Genomic DNA, 16,004 nt, shown 5'->3' with positions numbered 1-16,004 from the left:
GAGGGATCAGTCTCCAGGAATCCTACAGGCCGGGGTCTGGTGGGCACCAGCTGCCACTGTAGCTACTCAGTCTCTATCCCAGGAAGTCTTTCTCCCACTACCGCATGAGCTGACTTTGCAGTTGGAACATCACCAGGGACCCTCCATCAAGGTAACTCCTGTCAGGTCCTGAAGACATTGTCTAGTCTCTTTCTGGGTTGCTCAGATGGACAACTCCCTTTACCATTGTCTAGGACCCTACTGTGAATTCTACTCATATGTCCTAAGATAAAGGGTGGGATTCCAGACATCCAATTGTCTGCTAATGATATAACTCCTGCCCTACACCGTGTTTGTACTTCTAGGATAGCTCAGAATCCCCTCTGGCAGAAATATACTCTGTCCCTGACTTTTCTACTACCTTTAGATTATGATCTTTCTCATACTATGGATACTTGTTAGGTTGGGTATCTTTGGGAGCCTCTCCATTCTTCCCCACTTTTCTCTCTTCTCCAGAGGCTGGTCAACCAGGACTCAGGCCTTTGGATTTCCTGTTGACTCAGACATCAGGGAGCCCTGGTAGGGAGGGGGAGAAGGCATTCAGGGCAACAATTCCTCTGGCTGCTCCTTGTCAGGTAGCTGCTCTCAATGGGATCCTCCCTGACCTCCTGTCTCCTTTGGAGTTCCTGTCACCTTAGTCTTATCTTGCTCCTTCTGAACAGTTCTGTTACCAGCAGCCTCAGACACCACACTTATCTCTTGTTTTCCTCCACCCTTGTCTGTATCTTCATAGCCAGTGCCTTGGTTAAATCCTCCTTGAATTATTCCGGTTCAGATGGGACATCTGTTTTCTAACGGAATTCTATTGCAGATTCCATTTTCCAAAAATGGTTATGATAGTATCTGCCCTTCCACGGCTCTCCTTACAATGTGACTTTGACAATTCACCCTCAAGAGGAAATGACACTGTGACTTCTGACTAGTCATAAAAGATGATACTGCTTCTGCCTCATTCTTTGGGAACACTTGCCTTTGGAGCCTGGGCCTGTCATGTAAACAGTCTGACTTCCTGGCGACTGCTGTGCTATGAGGAAGCTGAAGCCAGACCCTGAGTGTGACCAGTGGAGAAGCCCTGTGGCTAACTGAAGAGACAGAGTCATGACCAATGCCCAGAGGCTTCAGTGCCCCCTGACTGCAACTATCAGAGAGACCAGGGCCAGAATTGCCCAGCGGAGCCCTTCCTGAATTCCTGTCTCACAGACACCACGAAAGAACTCGAATAATCACTGTCGTACGTGGCTCTCTGCGGAGTGATTTACTATACAGCGACAGACAACTGCCACTGACGGATATGCTTCACAGACATCTGCAGATGTGCGTCTGCAGGGGCAAACAGAAGGTGTCCATTCTGGGTGGCAAGCTTCCTGTGATGAAGGGATTGTGCCTTATTGTATTCTCCAGAGTGGCCATCACACAGTGGTCCATTCATGAGTATTTGTGAATGGCCCAAAAGATGTGCCAATGAGAGTTTTGGTCTTCAAGGAAGATGTGGGCATTCTGATCACGTAATAAGTAAGAAAATGGAGGTCATTGCATTGCTGATCCCATGAAGGACAGACTGTGGGTTCTGTTTCCACTTACAAGTGTGTTTCTTTGAGCCCTGATGATGAAAATCAGATCTCTTTCTGATTCAAGATATTCTTTTGAACTAATATTTTCATTAAGAAGCTGAATACTAATTGTACTAAAAGAGATAATGGACTTTCCCAAAGACTCATCCAAACCTCCACACTAAGAGTGGCTTCCCTGTTTTCTCTCTCACGTGTGTGTGTGTGTGTGTGTGTGTGTGTGTATGTGGTCAGTTCAAGGCCAGAAAAAGAACTGCCCCAAACTGGGAAATGGAGTTCAGTGTGGGGAAAGAGGCCACCGCTTGGGTAACATTCCTGCTTGGGTTTGGAAACTGGGTGTGCCAGAAATTTCCTGGAAAGTTTATTTTTGCTGAGTTTTAAGCCTGACTTCAGACCATTAGAGCTCTTGGATAATGCCAGTTTGTTCAAACATGCAAAGAGCCAGCTGTCCCTAGAAATGAGATTATCTCTTGCCAGCTGAGAGTTTTGTGGTCTGGCTCGTCTACGTGCTTGAACGCTAAACTTTTAAAAGTAAATTGTAAGTAAAGGTCAGGGAGATGTTGTGTGGCCCAGAGGCAGGGCTGATATGAGTCCATCTAAATCAGTGCCTTTCCCAGGGGACCTTATGCACATGCAGATTCTGACTCAGGGAGTCTGGAAGAAGACTTCAGGTCCCATGAACTGCCAGGTGAGGCTGAGGCTGACCCATTGACTACATTTTGAGGAGTACCCTTTGAGTAGGGGCTCTGCTCATTCATCTTGGGGAGGTCCCTGACTGAGTGGCCTTCAATCTGACCTACCTCCACTGGGCAGTCTTTCCAAAGTGAGAGAGATGTACTCAACCCAACCCCAATGGGAACAAATAGCAATTTATAACCGAAGCACCAGCAGGGTGGCAAATGGAAAAGGACTGAGAGGGAAGGATCAGAGGTTTTCTGGATAAACAAGCATGGTAGGATTATTGGTGAAGGCAGGCCAAGGTGATAAGGTCCCCAAAGAGATTTTACTGAACTCACTTAGCTGGATTCTTGCTTAAACAGGATCCTCCAAGGACAGAGAGGGAAGCCTGGCATAGGGCCTTGTCAAGCAGAGGACTCTGAGGAGCCCAGTTGAAGTTGTTGGCAAAAGAGAGACCTTGGTCACTGTTTGAAATAAAGATTGTAATAATAACAACTAAATTTACCCAAATTCACTCTGGCCAAGGCTTGATGTGTTGTACTGAGTCAATTAACCCTTACAATAACCCGGCCACAGTGGGCCCTTCTTAGGAGAGAACCAAAGCAGATAAGGTTAAGTTCCTTGCCCAAGACAATCCAGCTCTCATGGAAGAGCACTGAGACTGGTTGTCAGACATGGGAGCCCCAGGTCCTGAGGTGGACATGGGAGGGCCCTGGACAGAGCTGAGGGTCATGTCCTGAAGCAGGCTGGGGGAGAGCATAGAGGGTCAGCCTTGCCAACTTTTTGACAATCCCTAGAACAATATGGCTGCATGTTTGTCCTGAAGAGGGTTATGTTGTCCACATTAAAATGTCACCCATGTCTTTCTTGAGCACTTAGGGCACATGCAGTGTTGTGTCAGATTCTGGGCACCAGGGCTGCACAGCCAAGTATGCTGCATTCCTATCTCCAGGGTGATCAGTGTCTGGGAAGAGGGGAAGCTGTTTTGGTATCAAAATGACATACAAACCACACAACCATCTGCTGCCAATCTTGTTGCCATTTTAATGATCCTCAGACCTATTTCCAATGTTGAAGTTACAAAGCCTCCATCCCTAAGCATTGGCTCTCAATCGGTGCCTGGTGGCATCTCCTGGTCATCCCTTGCACATTCCTGCCTCTCTGTATTAGCCAGTTCTATGTTCTCCTTCTGGAGTCCCGTTCAGCCCTTCCCCCCTATCTAAATCCTACGTTACTCTGAGGCAGGACATTTCTTCTAGAAAGACTGCCTGGGTTTCCCAGCAACATCTGTCACAGGGGTCTACCCCTATCGAGTGTGACCAACTGTCCCAGTTTGCCTGGGACTGAGGATTTCCTTGTGTATCACATTTCTATTGTTGCTTAACAAGTGACCACAAAGTGAGCAGCCCAGGACAACACCCACATTGCTTATAGTTCTCTGGGCTTGGCATGGTATGGCTGAGCTCTCTGCTCAGGTTCTCAAAGGCTGTTAACTGAGTTGTCCCCAAGTGGAGGAAGTCCATGCTGAAGCTCGTTCAGCTTGCCAGCACAATGCAGTTTCTTGCGACAGAGGGCAGAGGTCCCATTTCCTTGTCAGCTCTCAGCTGGAGACCTCTCTAAGCTTCCAGAAGCCACGTTTCTTGCCACGTGACTCTCTCTGGTTTCAAAGCCTCTAGAATCCTGCTTCAGACCACACTTGACTTCTCTGCTTGTGACCTGTAGACCCAGATTTAAAGGGCTCCTCTGAATGAAGGCAGGCCCACTCAGCCAATTTCCCTATCAATTTCATCTTCATCACCCCTTTCCGATAATACCTAGATTTAAGGTGTGATTGAATAGCTAGAGGTGTGTATACGGGTAGGGCTGAGAATCTTGGGATTCATCCTAGAATTCTTTCTCCCTGGATGCAAGACTCTTGGTGATCAACCTGTGATGGTCCCAGGCAGACTTGCACTCTTTGTCACTCTGGCAATGGGTTCAGCACAGGCAGGTTCATGATTCATTTCTCTTCCCTATCTCTGATCCTGGCCCTCAGCTCTGCACATAACAGGTCTTGGTCAGATGTGCTAAAGCTAAGTGATGATAGACATCGTGATAGACATCAGCATCAGGCAGAATCAGAACAAGTGGGACATAGTGATAGCATAGGTACTGAGCCAGATGAAGGCAGACTCAAATCCTAACAGATCTGCTCTGTGATCTGTGACTTTGTACCTATATTCTCTGGGCTTTGTACATACATTTTTTCCAATAACATAAAGATAGTAACGATACTTATTTAATAAGGTTGCTGTAAGGATTAAATAAAATCATATGCATTGACCATTAAATCATAGAGAAAGTGCTTGGAGAAGCTAGATATTAGCATTATTACTAACCATACCAGAGCCAGATAAGTATTGAAAACGGCCATTGCCCATAACGCCATCTCTAGGGCAGGCTGCAGGGAGAGGGGCTAGCTGGTGATTGCCCATAATCCCCCAGCACTTTGAAAAATAGAAGGGTTTTCCTTCAATGATGTCCAGCCCAACCTAGGTAACTGAGCTCTCCTCTGCAAATTCCTTTGATAATTTAGTGCAAGAAACACATCTTCCTTTAATTTAGAACTTTTGGGTGGTACAGCAGTACAGATGTTAAATATTTTCTGCGTATGACTCCAGAGGGTAGGGGGTGGGTTGGTAATTCTGAATCCTTTGAACATCTTAGGGTCTCTCTGGATGAAAGGTACATGTTGAATGTGGCATTTTATAAAATTAAAAGAAAATAATTTTCTGCTAAAACGGCTGTGGGGTCTCTGCAGACCAGAGGGATGTCTCGAAGCAATCCGTGTACCTCAGAGCACAGGGCCTTTTGGAAAACATCTGGAAACTGCACATCCAACTTCATACACGGCAAATCAAGTATGAAGTTGTTTATTGAGGAATTCCTCAGTTTCAGGGCATTTCATGGCAAAAAAAGGGACCTTCTTCTAGTGCAAACTTGTGCTATGAAAAGTGTACTCAAAGGGCTTTATTGTTCCAATTAAAATAATTTCAACTTTAAATGATTCTTTGCAAAACAACACACAGACACAAACAAAAGACATCCAAACTTCCCCTCCTCCTCTTCTTCCTCCTAAAGTACACAGCTTTAGCCTTCAAGGGGGGATTTGCTGCCTTTGTCCAGAATCCAGGTGGTCACACAATCAGCAAACCAATAACAACTACAGACACTGCGATTTTCTACTTGGCTGCCATAAACAAACACTGAGCAATGGGGCAGAGAAGACCTGCAGCATCCGCAGCTTGAATAGAGGAGCAAGACAAACAGAATCACGTCCCAGGATTTAGACTAGGCCCTAGGCAGCTCCAGAGCAGAAGAAAGCAAGAAAAAAAAGGAGGGAGAGAGGGAGGGAGGGAGGGGAAGGGAGGAAGGGGAAGGGAGGGGAGAAGAAGAAAGAAAGAAAAGGAAGGGAGGAGAAAGAACGATAGGAGGGAGGGAGGAAGGAAGGAGGGAGGGAGGGAAGGAGGGAGGGAGAAAGACAGTCTTCCTCCTCCACCTCCCTTCCTCCTCCTCCTCCTCCTCCTCCTCTTTCCTTCAACCCAAATGTTCCGAGGAAGGCTCCCCTAATACCTAAGCTTAGTGGAGCTTAGTGAACTGTAACAGGCCCAAACAGGGGCCATTGTGACCTCTATGATGGATCACTTTTGTGTCCCTAGGGAGACAGACTTTCCTCACTCTCTGCCACTCCTACCCTTCCTGCAGATATTTAGGGAGTTGAAGTTGAGGGGAAATTAAAAGAGGGGAAAAAAATGCCTTTTCAAGTCAGTTTATTTATGTGGATTGTATTTCCCATCATGAGGGTTATTTTATCGAAGTAGCTCTTAGAGCTATGAGTTGTCCTGCCCTCCTTTTCCATGTCATTTAAAATAAAGTTCCATTCCCAAAAGACTTTGATGTAATTTACAGTAATGTTTAAAAGTGACAGTCTCTGGCTGTCTCTGGGCCAGAGAGGACTTCAGAGGTCATTTAAGTGCAGGGTTCAGGTCAGGCCTGTTTATCAGCACCTGCCGGAGCTGTGGTCAGAATCCGGGGCTGACCCCCACTTGGGGAACCTGATATGGCCTGCTGGAGGAGCCACATCTATGAAGAACAGGTGGTCTAAGCCTGCTGCCCACCCCTATGACCCCCAATTTATATACGTGAAAATTGAGTTCCGGAAAGAGGTTGGTGATCTGCCCAAGGTCACCCAATAAATCAGTGGCAGGGCTTCCAGACTCTCAATCCTGGATGGTATCCATGGCCTGTTAATCCCCTGAAAAGTTCTCTTTGGTACAGGGAGGGACCCTGACAACTCCCCAGCAGTGGATATACTGCGCTCTCAGGTGAATGCAGTGGCCACGTCACCAAGGGCTCAGAAGGGATAAACACAGCAACGGTGATGTCAACACCCTTCGAATTTACAGGGAAGCTGCCTCTTCTAGTGACCACAGAAACATGTCACAGAAACATTCCTTAGAGGAAACTCGGTTCCTTGCCCGGATGGCTTCATCTGGTTCTAGAGCCTTCACTGAACCCCATCCCCAGTCCTATTTTGTATTTTATTTAGAGACAGAGTCTCACTGAGTTGCTTAGCACCTCACTGTTGCCGAGGCTGGTTTTGAACTCGTGATCCTCCTGCCTCAGCTTCCTGATCTGCTGGGATTACAAGCATGTGCTGCCTCCCCCAGCTCTAACAGCTAAACTTGAGCTTCACAGTAGCAGCAGTATCATGGCTGGTGGACTCTCTTTTCTCTTCCCTTTCTTTCCCCTTCCCCTTTTCTGCTTCCTTCCCTCTCTCCCTCCTTTCTTTCTCTCAAAAGAAAGCTATTCTTTCCTTTAGCCTCCAATCCGTAGACTATCTTTATTTCCTGGCGCTTCCTGAGCCAGGAGAGCAGAGCAGTGCAGCTGTGAGTGAAGCTTGTGGCCGCAGCGCCTGCCTGGATTTATAGCTCCTTCCCTTACCAGAACCAACCAACAGGCAGGCAAAGGTTTAGCATCACTCTTGGGTTCTGCTGTCTGCATGCAGGAGAGGGAACAGTTTTCCGTTCTAAAATATAATTTTCTAAATAGAATTTAATCCTAAAATGAAATAGTTTGTTCATAATTTGGCAAACCAATGACGGTTGATTCTCTTTCTCACTTGCTCTTTTTCCACTTTTGTTCTCTTTTCTCTCCTTTGAAGAAGGAGCTCCAGGAACCCTGCAGTATGACGATTTGATGACCTTAGCCCAGGTTCGGGCACCTGGCTGGAGGTCAGGGCTGGTAATAATCCACAGTTTGCACTGTGTGTGCAGCGGGCTCTTTCCTGGAGTCCCCCTGTCACATTTCATTTTATGTGGGACAGCGAAGTAAAGGCTACCGTTTCTTGTGAGGAGAGACTGGATTTGGTGATCTTATTCCTGGGTTTAAATTCTCTTCTCCCCCACCATTATACAATCCCAGAGATTGTTTTTCATTCTGATGTTGGGTAGACCTCCGTGCATTTTGAGGGACCTGAACATCCCTGTCACAGCTGAAATAAAACCCATCGACTTCTCCACCAAATCAATTCCTTCTCCCACCAACAATTTTTCTTTTTCTTTTGATCATCTCAATTTTGTCACCTGGGAGTCGATCTGCATTCAGTGCTGAGCCGTATTGGAGACTGAGACAAAAGACAAAAATTTGTCATACATTATATCTTTATTTACAATTTTAATATTGCATGCATAATGAATGTTGATGTTAACTTTTATTTTAAAAATATGTTAAAATATTATTTATCTTGATTACTGAGTTTTTCGACACCCTCTTAAATTTTTCATATTAGGCTTGGATTTCTTAATCCCTCTTGACCCTCCTTATTCAACTTGGCTGGAGATCAAGTCCTAAAGTCCTGGAAATTCTACCTTGAAATTCACTGATAGTTCCTTTCTTTAGTCAGGACAATAGCAACTCCCTCTTAACCTGTCTTCCTGTTTCCATCGACCCTTACTTCCTATCAGTTCTTCTCCTCCAATGACCTCAGGGTGCCATACTCCAGTGACTATGGCTGACATACTCATTTGTCCTCCATCCACGCTGTTCCTTCCCCCTTCGGTGGGGCTGACTTCATTCCCAGTTCCAGGGTGGGTCCTGGATGGGGTAAGGCTCAGCTACCAGCTCAGGATGGCTCCTATCAGTGGGGCCCAGGATGTTTCTGGATGCTGCAGGAGGGAAAGCCCCTCTCTCCTTCCCTCTGAGCTATGATTTGTGCAGCCATCAGGCCAGAAGTGCTACAGAGATCTGGCTGCTGAGTCATCAGGGATGAGGGTGACGCACAGAGAAGAGTAGAGTCAGGAGAATAACAGAAACACTGTTGAGAGATGATCTAATGTGATCTGAAATGCCCTGCTTCCGGACTTTTCCACCAAACAAGCCTGCCACAGTTGCTGGGTCCTCCCTGAGGTAGAGGCACAGTGGTCCATGGATAGGTGGAGCTGTGGTTTGAATGTAGTTTGTCCCCTCCGAAGCTCATGCTGACAGTTGGTTGCTCTTGCGGTGGTGTTGGGAGATGGGGCCTTGAAGGGGTGATTGGGTCGCTAGGATGAATGCCTTTCTCTTGTGAGTTCTTACTCTGATGGAACTGGATTAGTATCCCAAGAGGGTTGTTGTACAGCAAGGCTGCCTTTGTGTTTGGCCTCCTTCACATGTGCCCAGTTGCCCTTTCACCTTCCACCTGTTGTGGCATCCTCACTGGACGCCATCATTGTGTTCTTGGACTTCCATTTCCAGAGCCGAGAACTAAATAATCTTCTTAATAAATTACCCAGGCTCAGGAATTCTGTCACAGCCACAGAAAATGGACTAAGACAGACTAATTATTTCACCAGGACTCTATCATCAGGCTTTAAGATTATTTCTGTTGTTTGTTATTATAAATAATTCTGCAATAAATATCTCTGTGTTGTTGTTTTGCATATCTATAATAGAGTGTGTAGATAAAATAACTGGAATTGGAATTACTGAGATGAAGGGTTTCACATGCATACAATTTTATTCTGATAGAAACTGCCAGATTATATTCTGAGGAGGGCAAACCACCAGTAAGAGAATTTGAGAGTACTCAGGAGTGAGATATTAAATATACTGAATAACACCTGCCAATCATTGCAGATGTTAGCTAGCTACCTGAGGTGCTAAAGCCAGGTCTTGGGAGGTCCTCTGCTGGACCACGTGTTACCCTTTAGTGGTTGAGGGTGAGGAGTCAGGATTCCCAAGGGAGATACTAGGGTGGCTGGGTCAATAGAGCACACAGAAAAGGGTTCAGGTTAGTAGCTATGGAAGGACTTAAGCACGTTGATCTGTTTTCCTCTGTCTGCACCAATACAAGAATATTGTTTTTTGTTTTTTTTTAAGAGTGATCCAGTCTTTCTGTATGCTTTTTAGCATTTAGAATTTCAGTACTTTTAATTTTTATTTTGCATTTGTTTTAATTAGTTACACATGAGAGTACAATGACCTTGACATATCATACATTTGAATCAGATGGGATATAATGTCTCATTTTTCTGATTATACAGGTTGCAGAATCACATTGGTCATGGATTCTCATATACACACACAGTAATAATGATGTCTGTTTCATTCTACTATCCTTCCTATCTTCCCAACCCCTCCCCTCCCCTCCCATCCCTTCTCTCTACCTAATCTAAGGTAACGCTATTCTTTTTCTTTTTCTCTCACATCTTCATACATATATTTTGTATAACAATGAGGGTCTCCTTCCACCAACAAGAATATTGTTTTGAAAGCTATGCAACTTTGTCTAACTTTATAGTAAGTGGTGCTGTTTAGTGAGTTTCTCTTTATTGTTCTTTTTCAAAAATTCTCTTGGTTATATTTTTCTCTCCCAGCTAAAGTTTGTGCAACCGACTTCTAGATGTCTAATTTCATCTTCTGCTAGAGAAGGAATGTGCCGTCCTCTCCTGAGGTAGATCTTTGACCAGGTCTCCCGATCATTCTATGGGATATTTTTCTCGTTTAACTAGTTAAAACCAAGAGTAGAGTAACTATTTAGAATAAAAGTCAGAGAAGACGATGCAAGATAAACAACAATGGGAGAAAAGAGAAGTCTCTCATCCTGCTGTGTCCCATCTTGCAAAAGAGAACCCTCGCATCCAGACAGTTGAAGATGCGGGGGAGGCCACACTGAGAGTGGGTGGCAGATCAGGAGACAAAGGGTGATGATCCTTGGCCCAGGGCTGCCCCAGGCCTGGTGGTGTCTGTTGCGGGGCTTTGACTCAGCCCTGGACAGCTGCCAGGGCATGCTTGTGAGGCTGAGTTCACATTTCCTGCCTGCTCCCATTACTAGTACGGCGGGGATGAGATGGCGTTAGAAGGGGCCTGAGCCCTCTCAGTCAGTATCCCAGCCCTTCTGGAGACACTGTTCTGAAGAAGAATGCCCCCCTGTCCTGCTATGTCTTCTTCATACCACCTTTCATCCCCTGAAATACTATTTATTATTTCTATTCTCCATGTCCCAGAATGGGAGTTCCGTCAGGACAAGAACTTTGTGACTATATCTCCACATGGCTAGAACAGTGCCTGCACATCGTAGCTGCTCCATAAATCACTGAGTGATGGAGGACTTGCTTGTTTCTCCAAGAGGATGAGGAAGGTGACATCAGTGAACAGCACAGCCCTGTTAAGGGTATAAGTCGAGCTGGAAATCAAGTGGGGAAGCAAATAGAGATTAAGGACACAGTCCAGGAATCTTGGCACCAAAGCTCAAGGACTCCAACCAAATAGCCCTTCTACAATTAAGCAATTCTTTCTACCTTTCACTAGATTTCTTTCCCAAATGTTGAGGAGGAACAAAAGTGGGGAGATTTGTTTATGATTTTGAGGGGGAACTGACAGATGAACGAACAAAAACAATGAGGCTCAACCCAGTCACAGTTGCTTGAGAGTGTAGAAGGGAAGGAGGAGAGACGTCCCAGAGGGCACTCACCAGCATTGGTGTACTGAGAGTGCATCCAAGTGCAGAGGGTCTTTGACCTTTGGTTTCCAGACCCTCGCACTCACCCCCACCCTCAGAGGCCCAAGGTGGAGGCAGAGCCTCATGGGGGAGAGGCTGCAAGCCCAGGGAGCCCCATCTTTGCAGAGGTCCTAGGTCAGCAGCAGGAGCAGAAATGCTGCCAACTTGCAGGGACCTTGGCTGGGAGGCCTGAAAGCCAAGCAGAGTCCTCCCTAGCTGCATAGCTGTGCCATTTCCACAGCCTCGTTTCTCCCATGGCCTGAAGGTGGGCATGGCTGCTTCCAGGAGGAGCCTGTTCACTAGAGACTGAATGGGTGAGTTTCTCCACTAACCCAGTGAACGGGGGGCCCTGATCAGAATTCATTTATTTTTAGAAGAATAATATGGCATTTCTTTCATGCCAGGTTTGTGAAACAAACAACCGCTACAGAACATGCACCCTCTACAGAACACAATATTGAGAAAAGACCCTTGGGCCCAAGTGTAAGATAAGGAACAAAACGTGGAAGAGGCATGTCCAGAAAGAACCGGCAGAAATCAGGAAAGCTCTGTGCTGTTTTTGCCTCTGACACCAACAAGCTCTGTGACCTTAAATCAGTCACTTCCGAGACCTGTGCTTCTTATTTATTAATTGATTCAGTGAAGGGACTGGGACCAAATTCCTGGTCCACGTTACTACAGTTTCAGAATGGATTTGGGGGACATGGAATAGTCATGAAACCAGATTCTTGACTGAGGATGTTGCCTTAGGCACCGGACCAAGTACCGTTAATTTCCACTTCAAAACAATTGACTTTTTGGAAACTCGGGGTTCCCTCAATTGCAGAAGAGGGCCTGAATAAATGTGACATTCTGACTGTTACCTGCTTCAGTAACAATTGCTCATGCACTTGCAGTCTCTGTTGGGTTGGGGTCTGGAGGTCCATACTTCTTGGAATTTTATTTTAAAAAGAAAAGAGCCTTTGGAAAACAACCAACCCTTCCTAACAGGCTCATCTTTCACCGGAGCTGGAACAGTGTAAACATGACTGCGTGAGGCTCCATGTTTATGTTTTCTCAATGACTTCCAGATCAAATTTGCTGTGTTTACAAGTTGGAGACACTTTTTCTAACCGCCGGCATTGCAAACTCCAACCGGGGGCCCAACGCCCCAGCTGAGTTCTTTCTGCTTCCTGGTTTGTGACAATATCTCCATGATGTCCCAGCAGGAAGAGTGCCCGTATACTCTGTTTTTTTCCATACTTAAATGGATCAAGATGCCAGGTTATTACTATTATTATTTTAAACTTGAAGCCTTAGGCCCAGAGGTGAGATGCTGACTGTGGAGGGGACTCCCCGACCATGCTTGACCATTGCTTGAATGTTCCATGAGCCTCCCCCAGTTCTTACCTCATGCAGATCCCGTGATCTCACTTTGAAGTTGCTCTTAGGTTCCTTGAACCACGGGCAGCGTTAAACTGATGCTGGAAACCCTGGGTGCCGGGGAGCTTGCAGGGCGCCTGTCAGTGCTCCAACTTCAGACAACTGAGGCCTTGACTCTCTTCCCTTCATGAAAAACAGTACCCACTAAAAAACCCTTTTACTTCCGCTCAGGCTGGATTTAATGCTCGTAAGAGATGGTGCTTTCACCAGTGACATCCACGTGTCAAAAGCTGTCCCAAATCTCAGTTTCCACCCGCAGGTGATGGAGTGCACTGAACCATCTGTCACCTCCCTCTGTGGCACTGAGAAGAAAGAGGGGACCTGGCTGAGGAGCCTCTACCACCAGTGAGGCCTGCTAGGCCATGTGACCTTGGCCAAGTCTTTGGCTCCGTGATGTCCATTCTCCTTCTCTGCCCTCTTGCCTCTGAGTTTCCACAGGACGGGGCAGGTGGGAAGGACTTGGTGCCCAGTCAAGCTCCAGGGAGGCGAAACATTCCCTAATCATCAGGCTCAAGGTTTTAGGAAGGTGGCGCAGGCTGTTGCCATGCAACTAGGGATAAAAACAACAACAAAAATTTGTTTTAATCATGAACATTCCTGAAATGGATACAGTGCAACCCACTGACTGTCTCTGCAGCATCCCGGTCCCCACTGCCTTTTAAAACATTCCGCCATTACTGTGGCCAAGAGGAAAAGAGGAATCTTTAGCTAAGCTATAGTAGAGGTGTTCTGGGGGAAATAAGCAAATGAAAATGTTATTACCAGGACACTCAACCTAAATCAATTTTAATGATCGTTCCTATTAGAGGTTGTGATTTCTAAGTTCGTATTCGTGGCCCACCCACCACACACACACACACACACACACACACACACACACACACTTCCTTCTTTCCTTCCCTCCCTTCCCTCCCTTCCCCTCCTATTTTCTCTCTCCCTTCCCCTCTTCCTCCCTTTCTCTCTCTCTTTCTGATTTGATTTCAAGTGTCTTATTAGTACTTAAAAATTCTCTTGAACTTGGGTAAGTAAAAATATTTTTTAAAAGCAAAAAAAATTTACAAAGGATTCATACAGGAATCGGATTATGGACCTTTGTATTTTCATATTTCTGCAGCTCAATACAGGGAGCTCTTCTGGCTGTTGATCAAATAAAGCCTCAACCTGGGTCTGAAGGAGATTTCATAGTTCTGGCTCTGGTGTTTTGCTGTGTGGCCTCTGGATAGTCACTTCCCCTCTCTGGATCACAGCCACCTCATTTAGAAATTCAGGGATTGGATCAGGTGGTCTCTGAAGTGCCTTTCAGACTTAAATTTCTTCCTATAAATGTTGTTCACATGAATAGAACCCAACATCGGAACAATTAATAAATAAAACCCACCCTCTCCATGCCTTTTAACTTATAAAGCAGACCAATAAAGGTAAAACTGCTTATATTATAAAAATTTTTTTAAATAGCTGCTTCATTTTAGAAATAATTTGATTTACGTATAGCTTTTCAAATTCTCACATACCAGTAATTGATAAATTTCGTCTAGTTGGACATTTCAGTGATGGTTCTTTATCCTTAGCAGCTGACCCTGCCACATCCATCAGACAAATTCCCAAGAAACACTCCTGTAATGCTCAGTTGAAATCTCTAATGGGCCTGAGCAAATCAGACCTAATGTTCACTCTGGTGAGCAGTCACTTTGAAAGCATGTGTTGCTTTCTAATTATCATTTTATTTCTACCATTAGCCACATTGGAAATATAAATCACAGCTAATATCCTTCAGAAAGATGGCTAACCCCTCCCCCAAGAGTTGACCATCTTCACATACGAAAGGGGAGCCGGGGACATGGTGGAAAGCATCGGGGATACAGAGTCAAGGAATCATAAGTGATGTGACCTTGAATAAGTCACTTCCCCTCTCTAGGTCTTGGGTTCCCCAAGTGTAAATGGTCCAGGTCACTGGGAAGGATCCTTTGGCCCTACTAGGGACTGAATGCTTGTGTTCCTCAAAATTCTCCTAAATTGAGACCTAACCCCTAAGTGGTGGGATTAGGAGGTGAGGTCTTCGTGAGATAACTAGGTGTCTTACATTTTCCTGTTGCTATAACAAAATACCCAAGACTGGGTAATTTATAAGAATAGACTTTACTGCCACACAGTTCTGAAGCTATGAAGCCCAAGATCAAGGCGCTGGGAGTTTTGGTGTCTGGTGGCTGTTTTCTGGTTCCAAGATGGCACCCTGGTCCTGTGTGGCACATTAGGACAGAATTTGGAAAGACAACAGGCCTATTCCCTCTAGCCTTTTCATAAGACATTAGTCTCCTTTGTGGGGACCAAGTCTCCATGGCCTAATCACCTCCTTAAGGCCCTACCTTTTAATACTGTTGCCGTGGCGATTAAGGTTCCACAAGCATTTTGGAGAGGATGTGAACATTCAAACTGCAGCCCTAGGTCACGATGGCAAAGACCTCTTGAATAGAATTAGAGCCCTCACAAGGGACTGGGAAAACCAAATTTCTCTCCTGCCACATGAGGATCTATAGAGAAGAAGCAGGCTCCATCAGAAAGCATGCCCTCACCAGTCACTGAATCTGCCAGCATCTTGGTCTTGGACTTCCCAGTCTCCAGAACAGTGAGAAATTTCTGCTGTTCATGAGTCACCAGTGTGTGGTAGCTTGTTTATGGAAGCTGAATGGACAAAGGCAGGTCCTGATGTCCAATAATCTCGTCAGTCACTGGGATACTGGGTGTAGGAAAATTATCCCTCCGTATTTCTGATGACTGCCTCCTTCATGAAGTTCAAGCAAGCAGGTGTACACTAGACCTCAGTCATTGTGTCCTTTAGCTTCAGAAGGGAGATGATATTATTTCCTAGAAAATCCTGCAAGATATACATGACCGTATGACCAATGTGATTCTGCAACCTGTATAATCATAAAAATAAGAAATTATACCCCATTTGATTCAAGTGTATGATATGTCAAGATCATTGTACTGTCATGTGTAACTAATAAAAAAATAAAATAAATAAAAATAAAATAAAATCATGCAAGAATAAGACATGGCTATGGTGAGGTTGGTTTCTGGGTCCTGGGCAAGTAAGTGAAAGGGTTCAATTTCTCTTTATCTTATTTAATTATATTCTCATTTATTTTGAGACACAGTCTGGTTATACTGCCCAGGCTGGCCCCCAAGTCCTGGGCTCAAGCAATCATCTTTCCTCTGCCCTTGGGTAGCCGGGACCACCAGGTGTGCACTCCTGTTTCTGGTTTTCAAGTTCTTGCTAA

General features: G+C 45.5%; 1 long non-coding RNA gene across 9 annotated transcripts in view; it reads left to right on the top strand.

Moving 5' to 3' along the window:
- The window catches only part of LOC110599486 (uncharacterized), a 131,795-nt gene extending 116,018 nt beyond the window's left edge, over window positions 1-15,777 (top strand). For all 9 annotated transcript variants that reach the window (XR_013436783.1, XR_013436784.1, XR_013436786.1 and 6 more), the window contains one exon: window positions 11,709-15,777. This is a non-coding gene — a long non-coding RNA (uncharacterized LOC110599486). The remainder of the gene's footprint in view (window positions 1-11,708) is intronic.
- The last annotated feature ends 227 nt before the right edge of the window (window positions 15,778-16,004 follow it).

The sequence above is a fragment of the Ictidomys tridecemlineatus genome, chromosome 3, assembly GCF_052094955.1.
Source record: "Ictidomys tridecemlineatus isolate mIctTri1 chromosome 3, mIctTri1.hap1, whole genome shotgun sequence".
In the NCBI taxonomy this organism is placed as follows: Eukaryota; Metazoa; Chordata; class Mammalia; order Rodentia; family Sciuridae; genus Ictidomys; species Ictidomys tridecemlineatus.
This window is presented reverse-complemented; position numbering and strand designations above follow the sequence as displayed.